The sequence below is a fragment of the Enhydra lutris genome, unplaced genomic scaffold (assembly GCF_002288905.1).
Source record: "Enhydra lutris kenyoni isolate GAN:26980312 unplaced genomic scaffold, ASM228890v2 scaffoldscaffold11, whole genome shotgun sequence".
Lineage (NCBI taxonomy): Eukaryota > Metazoa > Chordata > Mammalia > Carnivora > Mustelidae > Enhydra > Enhydra lutris.
In genome coordinates this window covers 9,501,227-9,517,250 of record NW_019154095.1, presented here as the reverse complement: position 1 = coordinate 9,517,250, position 16,024 = coordinate 9,501,227, and positions in this window count along the sequence as shown.

The window sequence follows — 16,024 nt, the reverse complement described above, 5'->3', positions numbered from 1 at the left end:
TTTAAAAGGATAAAGGCCAGAGCTTATATTGCTTCATCCCTTTATATCAATAACTTGAGGATTACATAAAGGATATCATAGCAGATCCATGAATAACATAAGAAAGGCATTCTTGTCTCCTTAGTGTTACAACTTTTAATGATGACTTAAATGGAATTTATTGTATCAGAATTAAAGTTGGAATAATTTTCAAACATATATTACTACCTTCTCCCTTTGAAGTTCTTTTAATTAAGTATTTAATTTATTTATATGTATCAATATGTTCACCCCTTATCTCTCTCCTGAGGCCTGCTCTTCAAACAAGTCAAGATTAAAGCTTCCACATCCAAATTCAATATCTTCATCCTCCTAATCTCTCTAAACATCACTCACATTCTATATTGCTAGTGTAATTAACATAATAGTGTTATTTCCAACTGGGTGTCAGTTAATCTCTTTTGGGTTTCATTTTTCTCATTATAAAATTATATGGTTAACTTTGATTGATTTTAATTGTTGTATCCTTTATTACTTGTGTGAGATAGGAAATACCCAAGATGAACCTGAACATCTTGTCACACTGGAAAGCAAAGAAAGTATTAAAATTTACTGAGTAGGGTCAAAAGGACACAGATGCCAACCCTGAAGGCGCTCCCTCTGGCCAGAGAATGGAAAACTGGACATCACTGAAGGAAGTTACAGTGATAAATTGAATTAATAAATTCCTAAATAATGATAAAATATCACCTCTAGAGGGTGTTAAGGAATCAAGTTGTTATTTTGAAAACTGGTAAATGAAAGAAAACAATTACATCCCTAGTAATATCTCAAATAATAAACAAAGAATAAGAAATTCAGACTTAATACCATTAGAAGGCCACTTTATCATAACCCATTATTCAAAAATTAATTAGTGTCTAACATTACCCAAAAAAAGACAAAAAAATTATATGCTTCGAGATAAAAGTATTTGACAGCATCTATTATGCAGTCCTACAAAAATAATTTGAAAATCTGCTCAATCTTCTAGATTTGACTACAGAAGTCTAAAACATGTTAAACAGCATTTATGACAATACAAAAAGAAAAATGCAGTCTATGGAAAGCTTATGGGGCAAACAACCAGCTTCTCTACTTATTTTCAAAGTTAAAAAAGAAAAAAAGAAATAGATGAGGAGCCAAGATAAAAATAGACTAAAGAAACATAAACACTAACTGAAAACAAAGAGGATGGACCCAGGATACTCGAGGATAAATACATGATCCATGCATGGGATATACCATTGTCATAATTCTGTTTATCTATATTACCTATCTAAAAGAAGTGCTATCTTTGTGGAGAATTTGACTTATTTTTAATGTTGTTATTGAAGTGAATTAAATTTACTTTTAAATGTAGTCATGTTAAAAGAAAGCATTCTAAAATGGTTGAATTAGTCAGCCATTGGACTACCATGAGAAGGCAGAAAATGTAAAGAATAAATAGAAGATGTCACAATAAAAATACTCTTCCTCACCACTGGAAATCCCTTGGAAATGTTGGGTATATTATGGTTACAGAATTTTTATATTACATGATATTCTCAAAAAAAAAATAGCCACGGTCAGGGCTGACAAAGAATGTTACAGCAAATACCATCTTAATTCTAATGATCATGATACCCAAAAGAGGTCTAAAAAGGTATTTTGCCTCAATTCAAAAATAAATACTCTTTAGTAATATGTTTATGATAAATGTCCAGATAAAAATCTGGAAGCACTTTGTAAAGCCGTGATTCTGGGTGGATATGACAGGCACCAGTATCTGCCTATACCACATGATCTTTCTGGGCACAAGAACCCTAATTTTGTTCAAATCAGAAAAGTTCCCAGCTAAAAATATGCAACATTCAGACACTCTTGAAGCTTTAAGTGTTAAAATGTTACAGATGTGTACATGACGTCTTGGCAGAGATCCTTGGGGGAAGAACTACCTGCCTAATAAAGAGATAAAACTCCAGGAGGAGAAACAATTGCTTTCTTCAGCACTCTTTCTTGGAACTAGAGATCATTTCTGAAGATAAAGCAAACATCCTTTGATCACAAAAACAACAGGCAAATTAAGATGGGGAAAGCAAAAATAAAAATTAAAAAGAGTGGAGACAAACAAATTTTTTTAAAAAGTGGAGAAGTCAAGCTTCTTGATGAGCTTATTGGGCAAGTCCACAGACCTTGGAATGTTAACATTCAGACTTCTCAGTAAATGGGATAAAGAACCATGTCTATGTGAGCAGGGCTATGCCTTTCTTGTACAAGCATTCCGTCCAGTTAACAAAGTACTACTAATGAAATTAAAAAAACATTTGTTGTATCTCTACTTTATGCTCCTGACTTATGCCATAGTCTCCCCAGCAGTGGGTGAGACAGACATGGGGTAAATCAGATTCTTTCTTTAAGCAGATGATTAAATTTTAAAAAGTGATAACCTACTTTTCTTTTCCTCCTGATCTTTGGTCTTTCACAGAGAGAACAAACTAATATCTCCCTTTCCAGGACAGCATGCTGGGTAATTACTGATTTGGAAATATGTATTTGAACACTAACAGCTAGGAACATCTAATTCCTTCTGGTCTGGCAACAGGGGAAATATTTGATGCTATTGGGTGTCTCTTTGATGTGTCAGCCAGATGTGCCACAGTTGTGCTCAAGACTGAATGATCAACCAGGTTTCTAGATAGTACAGAGAGTGATAAATGTGTAAAATTATGGGAGCAGGAGACAGGAGCTGATGATATTCCTGGCATAAAAAGGACATAAGTCAGGGAATGGCATGCTTTTCCTATGAAGGGCCAGATGGCAAACATTTTAGTGTTTGAAAGTCAAGAGGCAGGACCAAGAATATTATGTAGGCATTTATATAACAAAAATGAAAACATATTTCCACAAAATTATTATTGACAAAATTCAAAATATAATAATCCTAGGTATTTTGTTGTTATACAGATCTGTAATAAAATGGAATCTATTCATGGACATTCAAATTTGATTTTTCTATAATTTTGTGTGTCACAAAATACTCTTCTTTCAATATTTTTTAACCAGTTAACAGTATGGAAATCATGTCCAGTACATATGTTGTGATCCTTACCACAGTGGTTTGTCACTTACTGATTTTTAAAATCTAAACTATTTATATTACCATTTGACAAATATTATTTAATTTTACACTACATTTTTGAAAGCAAAGTTCTCAAAAAGACAGAAATGCATGCTTAATGAGAAGTTAAGTAGTGGTAACACTACTTGAAAAGCAGAAGACACAAATCAAATGAAGAATTAGATATTAGGATCCAGTTCAAAAGTTTGTAGTTACTTCAGGAAACTATTCCCAAAGCAAATTGTTTAATTTGTTTAATTGTTTAATTGTTTAATTAATTTTAATTGCTGTGGAGCGGAGCTGTTTTTCTCAATTTCACTTTAAAAAAAAAGTGTTTTATGTATGTATAAAACGTCAACATAGCTTTTAAGTCCTTTTACAGAAGAATTGCATGCTCAGATACTGCAATGGCATTAGATGCAAATTAAAAATACATATATGCTGATGATGTTTCCTGTAATAACTTTTTAAATCCAAGTTACAAATTTAAAGTAAAGCTTTGGGAAGTTTATTCTATCAGAGTAAAACCTTTGACAATGTTGTGAATGCTATTATGTATTCATTTAAGTAGATGTTTCTTTCTGCAGTGAACTACAGATTAAAACATTAGATTGAACAAGCATCCTGATAAAAGTAATGTTCTTTATAAACAGTTTAAGTATCCAGAAAGGTTACTAGATTATTTCTGTCATGGCCGTTAAATGATTTTTTAGCCTTTCATTCAGAAATAATTACAAAGTCACAGAACATTGCAAAAAAAAAAAAAAGCATAGTTATGTCCTATACTCTTTGCCAGATCTTATCCAATGTTAACATCTTGCATAAATATAGAATAATACTGAAATTTAGATCAAAAATACCAAATCAGGAAACTCAGATTTATAGCATCAATGCAACTTATTCACATACCCAGTTATACATGTGCTCATTTGTGAGTGTGTGTGTACAATGTGTGTACATATCATCACATGAGTACCTTCTGCTAGTTACAAACACAATCAAGATATCTATCTGTACCCTCTTGGTACTCCTTGATAGTTACACTCACCCTTCATCCCATTCCTAACCTCAGATAACCATTCTGACAGGTGTGTAGTGATGTCACACTGTGGTTTTAATTTGCATTTTCCTAATGTCTAGTGATATTGAACATATGTGTTCCCATATACACTTTTGCTAAAGTATCTGTGTAAGTCTTTTGTTCATTTTTACTGTTTTGAGGGTTCTTTCATATTTCAGATACAAATCTTCCATCAGGTATGTGGTTTGCAGATATTTTCTTGCAGCATATAATTTGGCTTTTTAATCATTTTAACCATTTTTCAGAGAGCAAATGTTTTTGTTTTGATTTGTTTTTCCTTCAATTTTGATTAGATAGTATATATGAGTTTTTCTTTGGTCACAATTTTGGTATTAAGAAATCTGGGTCTAGTACTCTGCTCCAAAGATTCTCTCCTTTTTACTTTTCTTCTTGAAGTGTTATACTTTCTGTTTTGACATTGAAATCAATAGGATGGCCCTTTTGGAATTTTGATAAGTTTTTTTTCCCCTTTTGCCCAGACTTACCCACATGCTCCAGAGTCGTTTGTCAAAAAGGCTATCCTTCCTCCATTAAATACTTCTCTGTTAAAAATTAATCGGGCATGCTTGTATAGGTCTATAACTAAGTTCTCCATCTGTTCCATTGCTCTGTATGTCCACCTCTTAGCCAGGGCCACACTGCATTTATTACTGTAACTATATAATAACCCTTAACTTTGTAGAATAACATTTCCTCCCACTTTTTTCTTCTTTTCCAAAATTATTTTGACTATTCTAAGGCCCGTCCCTTTCCCTATAAATTTTGGGATAAGGGTAGTAGATTTTTTTCATAAGTAATTCCATTAAATTATGGTCAGATTTTGTTCAAAATTGTTTAGAAGGCTTTTATCAGACCCATTCAGTCAGTGAAATCCCCCAAATGACAGCCTTTGACTATCCTAGCAGATTATAGTTATTCAAAATAGACTCAGACATAAAAGGACATTGAAATATATCCGTATACAACCAAGGATACACTATAGAAATTACATGATAAAAGCTCAAAAGGTGTGCAAGATTTAAGCTGAATTTTTTTTTAATTTTATTTTTTATAAACATATAATATATTTTTATCCCCAGAAGTACAGGTCTGTGAATCGCCAGGTTTACACACTTCACAGCACTCACCATAGCACATGCCCTCCCCAATGTCCATAACCCCACCGCCCCAACCCCCCTCCCCCCATCAACCCTCAGTTTGTTTTGTGAGATTAAGAGTCACTTATGGTTTGTCTCCCTCCCAATCCCATCTTGTTTCATTTACTCTTCTCCTACCCCCTTAACCCACCATGTTCCATCTCCTCTCCCTCATATCAGGGAGATCATATGATAGTTGTCTTTCTCCGATTGACTTATTTCGCTAAGCATGATACCCTCTAGTTCCATCCACGTCGTCGCAAATGGCAAGATTTCATTTCTTTTGATGGCTGCATAGTATTCCATTGTGTATATATACCACTTCTTCTTTATCCATTCGTCTGTTGATGGACATCTAGGTTCTTTCCATAGTTTGGCTATTGTAGACATTGCTGCTATAAACATTCGGGTGCACGTGCCCCTTCGGATCACTACGTTTGTATCTTTAGGGTAAATACCCAGTAGTGCAATTGCTGGGTCATAGGGTAGCTCTATTTTCAACATTTTGAGGAACCTCCATGCTGTTTTCCAGAGTGGTTGCACCAGCTTGCATTCCCACCAACAGTGTAGGAGGGTTCCCCTTTCTCCGCATCCTCGCCAGCATCTGTCATTTCCTGACTTGTTAATTTTAGCCATTCTGACTGGTGTGAAGTGGTATCTCATTGTGGTTTTGATTTGTATTTCCCTGATGCCGAGTGATGTGGAGCACTTTTTCATGTGTCTGTTGGCCATCTGGATGTCTTCTTTGCAGAAATGTCTGTTCATGTCCTCTGCCCATTTCTTGATTGGATTATTTGTTCTTTGGGTGTTGAGTTTGCTAAGTTCTTTATAGATTTTGGACACTAGCCCTTTATCCGATATGTCATTTGCAAATATCTTCTCCCATTCTGTCAGTTGTCTTTTGGTTTTGTTAACTGTTTCCTTTGCTGTGCAAAAGCTTTTGATCTTGATAAAATCCCAATAGTTCATTTTTGCCCTTGCTTCCCTTGCCTTTGGCGATGTTCCTAGGAAGATGTTGCTGCGGCTGAGGTCGAAGAGGTTGCTGCCTGTGTTCTCCTCAAGGATTTTGATGGATTCCTTTCTCACATTGAGATCCTTCATCCATTTTGAGTCTATTTTCATGTGTGGTGTAAGGTAATGATCCAATTTCATTTTTCTGCATGTGGCTGTCCAATTTTCCCAACACCATTTGTTGAAGAGGCTGTCTTTTTTCCATTGGATATTCTTTCCTGCTTTGTCGAAGATTAGTTGACCATAGAGTTGAGGGTCTATTTCTGGGCTCTCTATTCTGTTCCATTGATCTCTGTGTCTGTTTTTGTGCCAGTACCATGCTGTCTTGATGATGACAGCTTTGTAATAGAGCTTGAAGTCCGGAATTGTGATGCCACCAACTTTGGCTTTCTTTTTCAATATTGCTTTGGCTATTCGAGGTCTTTTCTGGTTCCATATAAATTTTAGGATTATTTGTTCGATTTCTTTGAAAAAAATGGATGGTACTTTGATAGGAATTGCATTAAATGTGTAGATTGCTTTAGGTAGCATAGACATTTTCACAATATTTATTCTTCCAATCCAGGAGCATGGAACATTTTTCCATTTCTTTGTGTCTTCCTCAATTTCTTTCCTGAGTACTTTATAGTTTTCTGTGTATAGATTCTTAGTCTCTTTGGTTAGGTTTATTCCTAGGTATCTTATAGTTTTGGGTGCAATTGTAAATGGGATGGACTCCTTAATTTCTCTTTCTTCTGTCTTGTTGTTGGTGTAGAGAAATGCAACCGATTTCTGGGCATTGATTTTATATCCTGACACTTTACTGAATTCCTGGACAAGTTCTAGCAGTTTTGGAGTGGAGTCTTTTGGGTTTTCCACATATAGTATCATATCATCTGCAAAGAGTGATAGTTTGACTTCTTCTTTGCCGATTTGGATGCCTTTAATTTCCTTTTGTTGTCTGATTGCTGAGGCTAGGACTTCTAGTACTATGTTGAATAGCAGTGGTGATAACGGACATCCCTGCCGTGTTCCTGACCTTAGCGGAAAAGCTTTCAGTTTTTCTCCATTGAGAATGATATTTGCGGTGGGTTTTTCATAGATGGCTTTGATAATATTGAGGTATGTGCCCTCTATCCCTACACTTTGAAGCGTTTTGATCAGGAAGGGATGCTGTACTTTGTCAAATGCTTTTTCAGCATCTATGGAGAGTATCATATGGTTCTTGTTCTTTCTTTTATTAATGTGTTGTATCACATTGATTGATTTGTGGATGTTGAACCAACCTTGCAGCCCTGGAATAAATCCCACTTGGTCGTGGTGAATAATCCTTTTAATGTACTGTTGAATCCTATTGGCTAGTATTTTGGCGAGAATTTTTGCATCTGTGTTCATCAAGGATATTGGTCTGTAGTTCTCTTTTTTGATAGGATCCTTGTCTGGTTTTGGGATCAAGGTGATGCTGGCCTCATAAAATGAGTTTGGAAGTTTTCCTGCCATTTCTATTTTTTGGAACAGTTTCAGGAGAATAGGAATTAGTTCTTCTTTAAATGTTTGGTAGAATTCCCCCGGGAAGCCATCTGGCCCTGGGCTTTTGTTTGTTTGGAGATTTTTGATGACTGTTTCAATCTCCTTACTGGTTATGGGTCTGTTCAGGCTTTCTATTTCTTCCTGGTTCAGTTGTGGTAGTTTATATGTCTCTAGGAATGCATCCATTTCTTCCAGATGGTCAAATTTGTTGGCGTAGAGTTGCTCATAGTATGTTCTTATAATTGTCTGTATTTCTTTGGTGTTCGTTGTGATCTCTCCTCTTTCATTCATGATTTTTATTTGGGTCCTTTCTCTTTTCTTTTTGATAAGTCTGGCCAGGGGTTTATCGACCTTATTAATTCTTTCAAAGAACCAGCTCCTAGTTTCGTTGATTTGTTCTATTGTTTTTTTGGTTTCTATTTCATTGATTTCTGCTCTGATCTTTATGATTTCTCTTCTCCTGCTGGGTTTAGGGTTTCTTTCTTGTTCTTTCTCTAGCTCTTTTAGGTGTAGGGTTAGGTTGTGTACCTGAGACCTTTCTTGTTTCTTGAGAAAGGCTTGTACCACTATATATTTTCCTCTCAGGACTGCCTTTGTTGTGTCCCACAGATTTTGAACCATTGTGTTTTCATTATCATTTGTGTCCATGAATTTTTTCAATTCTTCTTTAATTTCCTGGTTGACCCATTCATTCTTTAGAAGGATGCTGTTTAGTCACATGTATTTGGGTTCTTTCCAAATTTCCTCTTGTGATTGAGTTCTAGCTTCAGAGCATTGTGGTCTGAAAATATGCAGGGAACGATCCCAATCTTTTGATACCGGTTGAGACCTGATATAGGACCGAGAATATGATCTATTCTGGAGAATGTTCCATGTGCACTAGAGAAGAATGTGTATTCTGTTGCTTTGGGATGAAATGTTCTGAATAGATCTGTGATGTCCATCTGGTCCAGTGTGTCATTTAAGGCCTTGATTTCCTTGTTGATCTTTTGCTTGGATGATCTGTCCATTTCAGTGAGGGGAGTGTTAAAGTCCCCTACTATTATTGTATTATTGTCGATGTGTTTCTTTGATTTTGTTATTAATTGGTTTATATAGTTGGCTGCTCCCACGTTAGGGGCATAGATATTTAAAATTGTTAGATCTTCTTGTTGGACAGTTCCTTTGAGTATGATATAGTGTCCTTCCTCATCTCTTATTATAGTCTTTGGCTTAAAATCTAATTGATCTGATATAAGGATTGCCACTCCTGCTTTCTTCTGATGTCCATTAGCATGGTAAGTTCTTTTCCACCCCCTCACTTTAAATCTGGAGGTGTCTTCAGGTTTAAGATGAGTTTCTTGTACGCAACTTATAGATGGGTTTTGTTTTTTTATCCATTCTGATACCCTGTGTCTTTTGATTGGGGCATTTAGCCCATTAACATTCAGGGTAAGTATTGAGAGATATGAATTTAGTGCCATTGTATTGCCTGTAAGGTGACTGTTATTGTATATTGTCTCTGTTTCTTTCTGATCTACTACTTTTAGGGTCTCTCTTTGCTTAGAGGACCCCTTTCAATATTTCCTGTAGAGCTGGTTTGGTATTTGCAAATTCTTTCAGTTTTTGTTTGTCCTGGAAGCTTTTAATCTCTCCTTCTATTTTCAATGATAGCTTAGCTGGATATAGTATTCTTGGCTGCATGTTTTTCTCGTTTAGTGCTCTGAATATATCATGCCAGCTCTTTCTGGCCTGCCAGGTCTCTGTGGATAAGTCTGCTGCCAATCTAATATTTTTACCATTGTATGTTACAGCTTCTTTTCCCGGGCTGCCTTCAGGATCTTCTCTTTGTCACTAAGACTTGTAAATTTGACTATTAGGTGACGGGGTGTGGACCTATTCTTATTGATTTTGAGGGGGGTTCTCTGAACCTCCTGGATTTTGATGCTTGTTCCCTTTGCCATATTTGGGAAATTCTCTCCAATAATTCTCTCCAATATACCTTCTGCTCCCCTCTCTGTTTCCTCTTCTTCTGGAATCCCAATTATTCTAATGTTGTTTCATCTTATGGTGTCACTTATCTCTCGAATTCTCCCCTCGTGGTCCAGTAGCTGTTTGTCCCTCTTTTGCTCAGCTTCTTTATTCTCTGTCATTTGGTCTTCTATATCACTAATTCTTTCTTCTGCCTCATTTATCCTAGCAGTGAGAGCCTCCATTTTTTATTGCACCTCATTAATAGCTTTTTTGATTTCAACTTGGTTAGATTTTAGTTCTTTTATTTCTCCAGAAAGGGCTTTTATCTCTCTGGAGAGGGTTTCTCTAATATCTTCCATGCCTTTTTCAAGCCCGGCTAGAACCTTGAGAATCATCATTCTGATCTCTAGATCTGACATATTACCAATGTCTGTATTGATTAAGTCCCTAGCCTTTGGTACTGCCTCTTGTTCTTTTTTTTGTGGTGAATTTTTCCGCCTTGTCATTTTGTCCAGATAAGAGTATATGAAGGAGCAAGTGAAATAATAAAAGGGTGGCAACAACCCCAGGAAAATATGCTTTAGCCAAATCAGAAGAGATCCCAAATCGTGAGGGGGGAGAAAAGGGAGAAAAAGAGGAAAAGAAAAAAAAAAAAATAAAAAAAAAAAAAAAAAAAAAAAAGAAAAAAAAAGAAAAACAATTAAAAAAAGAAAACCAATAAAGAAAAAATATAAAAAGGAAAAAAATATATATATATTAGATAAACTAGTTAAAAAACGTTAAAAAAGGAAAGGGTAAAAGTTAAAAAAATTTAGCAGAAGAAGAAAAATAAATTGAAAGTAAAAAATAATAAATTAACTGCAAGGCTAAAGAATCATGGGGAGAAAGCCATGAGTTCCGTGCTTTGCTTTCTCCTCCTCTGGAATTCCGCTGCTCTCCTTGGTATTGAAACTGCACTCCTTGGTAGGTGAACTTGGTCCTGGCTGGGTTTCTTGTTGATCTTCTGGGGGAGGGGCCTGTTGTAGTGATTCTCAAGTGTCTTTGCCCCGGGCGGAGTTGCACCGCCCTTACGCGGGGCTGGGCTGAGTAATCCACTCGGGTTTGCTTTCGGGAGCTTTTGTTCCCTGAGCGCTTTCCGTAGAGTTCCGGAGGGCGGGAATGAAGATGGCGGCCTCCTGGTCTCCGGCCTGGAGGAGCCGAGAGCCCGGGGCCCCTCTCCTCAGTGCGCCCTCAGAGACCAGCGCCGATTTACTCCCGTCACCCTGCCTTTGGCTGCGCTCCGAGCTGACCGAGCCTGCGACAGGTTCAAGGTAACCCCGAGCTGAGAGCTCACTCCTCGGCTCTGTCTCTGTAGCCGGCTTCCCCGTTCTAATACCTGTAAGCTCTGCGACACTCAGACACCCCCGATCCTTCTGTGACCCTGTGGGACCTGAGGCCACGCTGACCCTGCGTGGGCTTCACCCCGGTTAAGCCTCTGGAGCGATGTCCCTCAGCGGAACAGACTTTTAAAAGTCCCGATTTTGTGCTCCGTTGCTCCGCCGCTTGCCGGGAGCCGGCCCCTCCCTCCGTGGTCTATCTTCCCGTCGCTTTGGATTCACTTCTCCGCCGTCCTACCTTTCAGAAAGTGGTTGATTTTCTGTTTCTAGAGTCGCTGTTCTTCTTCTCTTTGATCTCCTGTTGGATTTGTAGGTGTTTGCAATCTTTAGATAAGCTATCTAGCTGATCTCCCACTACCTGAAGTAGTCTCAGCTGCTACTTCTCCGCCATCTTGACTCCTCCCTTAAGCTGAATTTTTTTAATTGCAGTGTGTCGCATTAGAATTGTGAGAAGAATGCTTTTATCTAAAGCATGTTTAATTGAAAAAAATGTATCATCAACTGGAATTGAATAAAATTAAGAAGGCCCACTATATGCAGCATCTAGATTAAATGAAACATTCAAAGGGCACTATATATTTTATTTGATGAGTATGTCCAGAGAACATAGTTATCAAATGCAGGTAATTGGAATTAAAACATGATAGTACCTGTGAAATGCTATAGGTTAGAATCTATTCGCCATTTACTATTAAATATTAGAATTTAAAACTGCTTCCATTCAGCAGAATCATCTCTTAGTTTTCTGTAAGAATGATTTCTCAAATAAAAATATTAGGATATAATAGAGATAAGTCAGTTAGGTGTCCAAATTTCATTAGTAACAAAAAAATACAACTTTGAAAGAGATTACAGCCAATTTTATAAAGAAAATGAAAAATAATACCATAGTAAAAAAAAATTATTTGAAAAATACTAAAAATATATTTTTAAATGGCCAAAATAAGTGAATATGTACCCAAAATAATCACTCATCTTACACAATTTAAATGTTAAAATAATTAATATAGTTTAATTTTCTACATATAGGTATAGATTAATTTTATTTTAGAACTAGCATTAATGTCAAAAATCTGTATGAGACAAATTATGAATCAATAAATAATTAGTCAAATATATATATATATATATATATATATATATATATATATATATACATACACACACATACATATAGTATCCAAATCTGCTACAGGAAGATTACCAGTAATTTTAGCTAAGCCCATTTTTCCTAATAATCTTGACATCTAAGAAATACCTACTACAATTCATTCACTAGATATCTTAGTTTTACTAAAACTTGCAGATCTTCATACTGTAATCTTTGAACACTAGGAATTTTGCATCGTTGTCAAGATCCCAGTTTTTGAAGTAAGAAGGTTTAACTTACTACTAACTGACTCTACTAATTTACTAACATCTCTATTCCTCAATTTACCCATAGGGAAAAAGAGGTTTGGAAACTACCCACCCATTAAGACTCTTTCGAAAATGCAGTAAGAGGAGTGCCTGAGTGGTACAGTTGGTTAAGTTTCAGACTCAGGTTTCAGCTCAGGTGGTGACCTCATCCCCTGAGATGGAGCCTCACTGGGCTCTGGGCTTAGCATGGAATCAGCTTGGATTCACGCTTCCTCTTCCTCTGCACCCCCCTTCTCCCTGCCATGCTTTCTCTGTCTCTCAGATAAATCCATCTTGAAAGAAAGAAGGAAGAAAATAAGGAAGGAAAGAAAGAGAAAGAAAATGCAATAAGAAAATTTCTCTAAAGCATTTCGAAATTGTCTCTAAAACATTTACCTTAGTGATTAGCACATAGCACTCAATAAGGCTTATTATTTTTATTGGAAGGGTTCTGTTTAAAATGGATTAAGTTCCAATGTTCCTGATACAGCATCTACCAAGTTGTGGTTTATTTATTTGTTTTATTTTATTCTTAAATAAGGAGAGGGAGAGAGCATGTGGAGAGGGGAGTGGGGAGGAGGAGGACCGGGGGAATCACAAAAGTGATTAAAAGTGGCTTAATCTCACAACCCTGAGATTATGACCTGAGTTGAAATCAAGAGTTGGACTCCCAATTGACTGAACCACCCAGGTGCCCCTACCAAGTTGTCATTGAAATAATTTTGAGAGTAACCAAAAAAGATGAAAACTCATGAGCTATTAAAAAACTTATCTGGAAAACTACATAATGTCATATTTTTAAAGATCTCCACTCTATAATACAGATGAACTTTATTTATACTGTAAGAAAGGAAACATTATTTTTCCTCTCCTCTTCTAGGTTCTTGCTTATGAACCCCTAAAATAAAAGAGAGATTAACAAGAGAAAAACAAACAGAAGTTTAATAATATATAGATCTTCTGCATACATGGGAGAGACAGAGAAAAACTGAGTAACACCTGAATAATACCTCCAAATGGCCCAAGCCACCACCTTACCATCTCCAGGTAAAGATAAAAGAAGATGGTGGAGAGAAGAGAGCCAGTTATGGGAAAGCCAGAAAAAACAGTAAACAAGGGTAAGTTTGTTATATAGATTTATGTGGCTGCCTTCTGCACTGATTAGGTTTCTAGACATTTAGTCAACCTTCTCTTCTAGATACAGAGAAGGAGACACACTTGAAAATGAAAATTTCCCTTATAAATGCAAGTATCTCTTACAAAAGTGTAACTTCTACTTAGTTTTCAAAGCCTTTCCTGTGTCTGCTCTTTCTTAAAAATAATCATCCTAAAATAATCCTGACACCAAAGAGATATACTTGGGGGTGACACATTCTGCCTCCTTTCAATATCCACACCCATACTATTCACTCAGTGGCTTATTGAAGATCTATTTCTTGTAAAAGAGACTTCCTGAAAAGAAGTTAAAGATTTCACACCTATTTTGTACTTTCTAAGCCTTAATTCAGTCATAAAGCACAGACCTTCCCTTTAAAAAAAAAAAAAAGATTTATTTATTTATTTATTTTAGAGAGAGCATGAGCAGGGGGAGAGGGAGAGGGAAAGAGAGAATCTCAAGCAGACTCCCCATTTAGCACCGAGTCCCAGACGTCTGGATCCCAGCACCCGGAGATCATGACCTGACCAAAATCAAGAGTCAACTACATGTGCTTAACTGACTTTGCTCTCAGAGCCCTGCCCCCAAATCTCTATTCTGTATTCCTTAAAATGGAAATCAACTTGTAGGAACTTTATAGCATCCTCGGAAATGCAGGATTGATTTTAAGTAAAACAAGCAAGGTTGAAGCAAGGTGGCTACCCTAGTTTTGGTTTATGCTGGAACTAATATTTAAATATTTAAAACATGTGAAAACTAGGCCATGAATGAAAGACCATATCTCTCAACTGGAGTTACAGTAACAGACATGATTCTTCAGGTGAGAACTTGATAGGAGCTGTACATATCAAGCAATTGAAAATTTACCGAACTAAAGAGGAATTGGGGTCAGCCTCCAAATATGGAGTGTAGACAAGGCCACAAGTCAATAAATCTTTGAGAGAAATCTTAGCTGGCCAAGGGAAATATTTAAAGAAAAAATAAACAACAGGTGTCATTGGTAAATCTATGGCAGAACCAGATTTTAAAGTGTATTATATGAGTACTCAGCAGCAAAATCTGTTTCTAGAAATTATCTGTTAGTGAGTTCAGGACACAATTTTAATTTATTTGTCATTTTTAATGCTATGCTCGTAGAGATAGCTTCTATAATAAGAGCCCTGGGATCCCACTGAGAAAATCAAGTTGAGCTGAAAATTCAACAGGATCCAATTAAAATTTAACAGAACATGAAGAAAAAGTAAAAAATTAAAGAAAATTGGATGATCTATGGCAGGATTGCAGAAGAATTTAAACCCAGTGACAGAATGCATTTCTATACTTGTAATAAAAGGCAGACTTTATACTATGGAACTCAAGTTTCAAAGCTCTGTTATGATGAGAGCTTGAGCTGACATGTGCATGTCCCCCTCTCAGTACAAACACAAAGACACGTGTGCCTGGGGAAGCTTCAAAAAGAATCGGAAATTCTGTTTGGGAACAGAAACAAGGCAAGAAATCAAGGACAGGAAGTGGGAGCTGATGCCACCTCAGTGTGATGGGGTTTGTCTCTGTTTTTGGACCTGGTCATGGAACATTGCATCCTAAGGGCATGCACAGCCAGAGACCACACACGTAGGAAGCAGAAGCCACTCCCTACAGTAATCCTAGAGCCTTGAAATACAGCCAGCTATGTAAAAAGGAGGCTAGATTTGGTGTTTCTTCCCAGAATGGCAGCTTTGGTGATTTGGTCATTTTTTGCTGAAGTCAAGTAGAAGAGCTGATAAATATTACAAAACATTCTGAAGGGATCCAAGAGCTAACCAGGAAGTGAAGAATAATAATGTCAAGGTACAGGACAGGTTAACCTAGAGATAGGAGCATGGCATTTTTTTTTTTTTTTTTTTTTCTTTTTTGCATAGGCACATCCATTGATTTCAATATGAAGTTTAGAGGAAATGATAGATAATCTGAGAAAGATAGCTGATTTAATCACATTTGGAAAGGGGGGGAAAAAAAAAGCAGTGGGATGTGGTATTCCTAGGAGGACCTGGAAAAGAGACAGTACAGTCAGCATGTAACTACTTGAGTTTGATGTGCATTATTTGTTGAGTTTGATTTGTGTTTTTAAATTCTCCAAGGTATGAATTATTAATTTGGTTAATTTGTCAATGAATAAATAAATAAATAAGGAGTGAGGGGAAAAAAAGAAAAAAATAGATATATACCGAAACAAAAATAAGGGCTTTGGAAAACCTAATACATAAAAAAGATTTCCCTTGACGGTATTTTTCAGCTCTACATAGA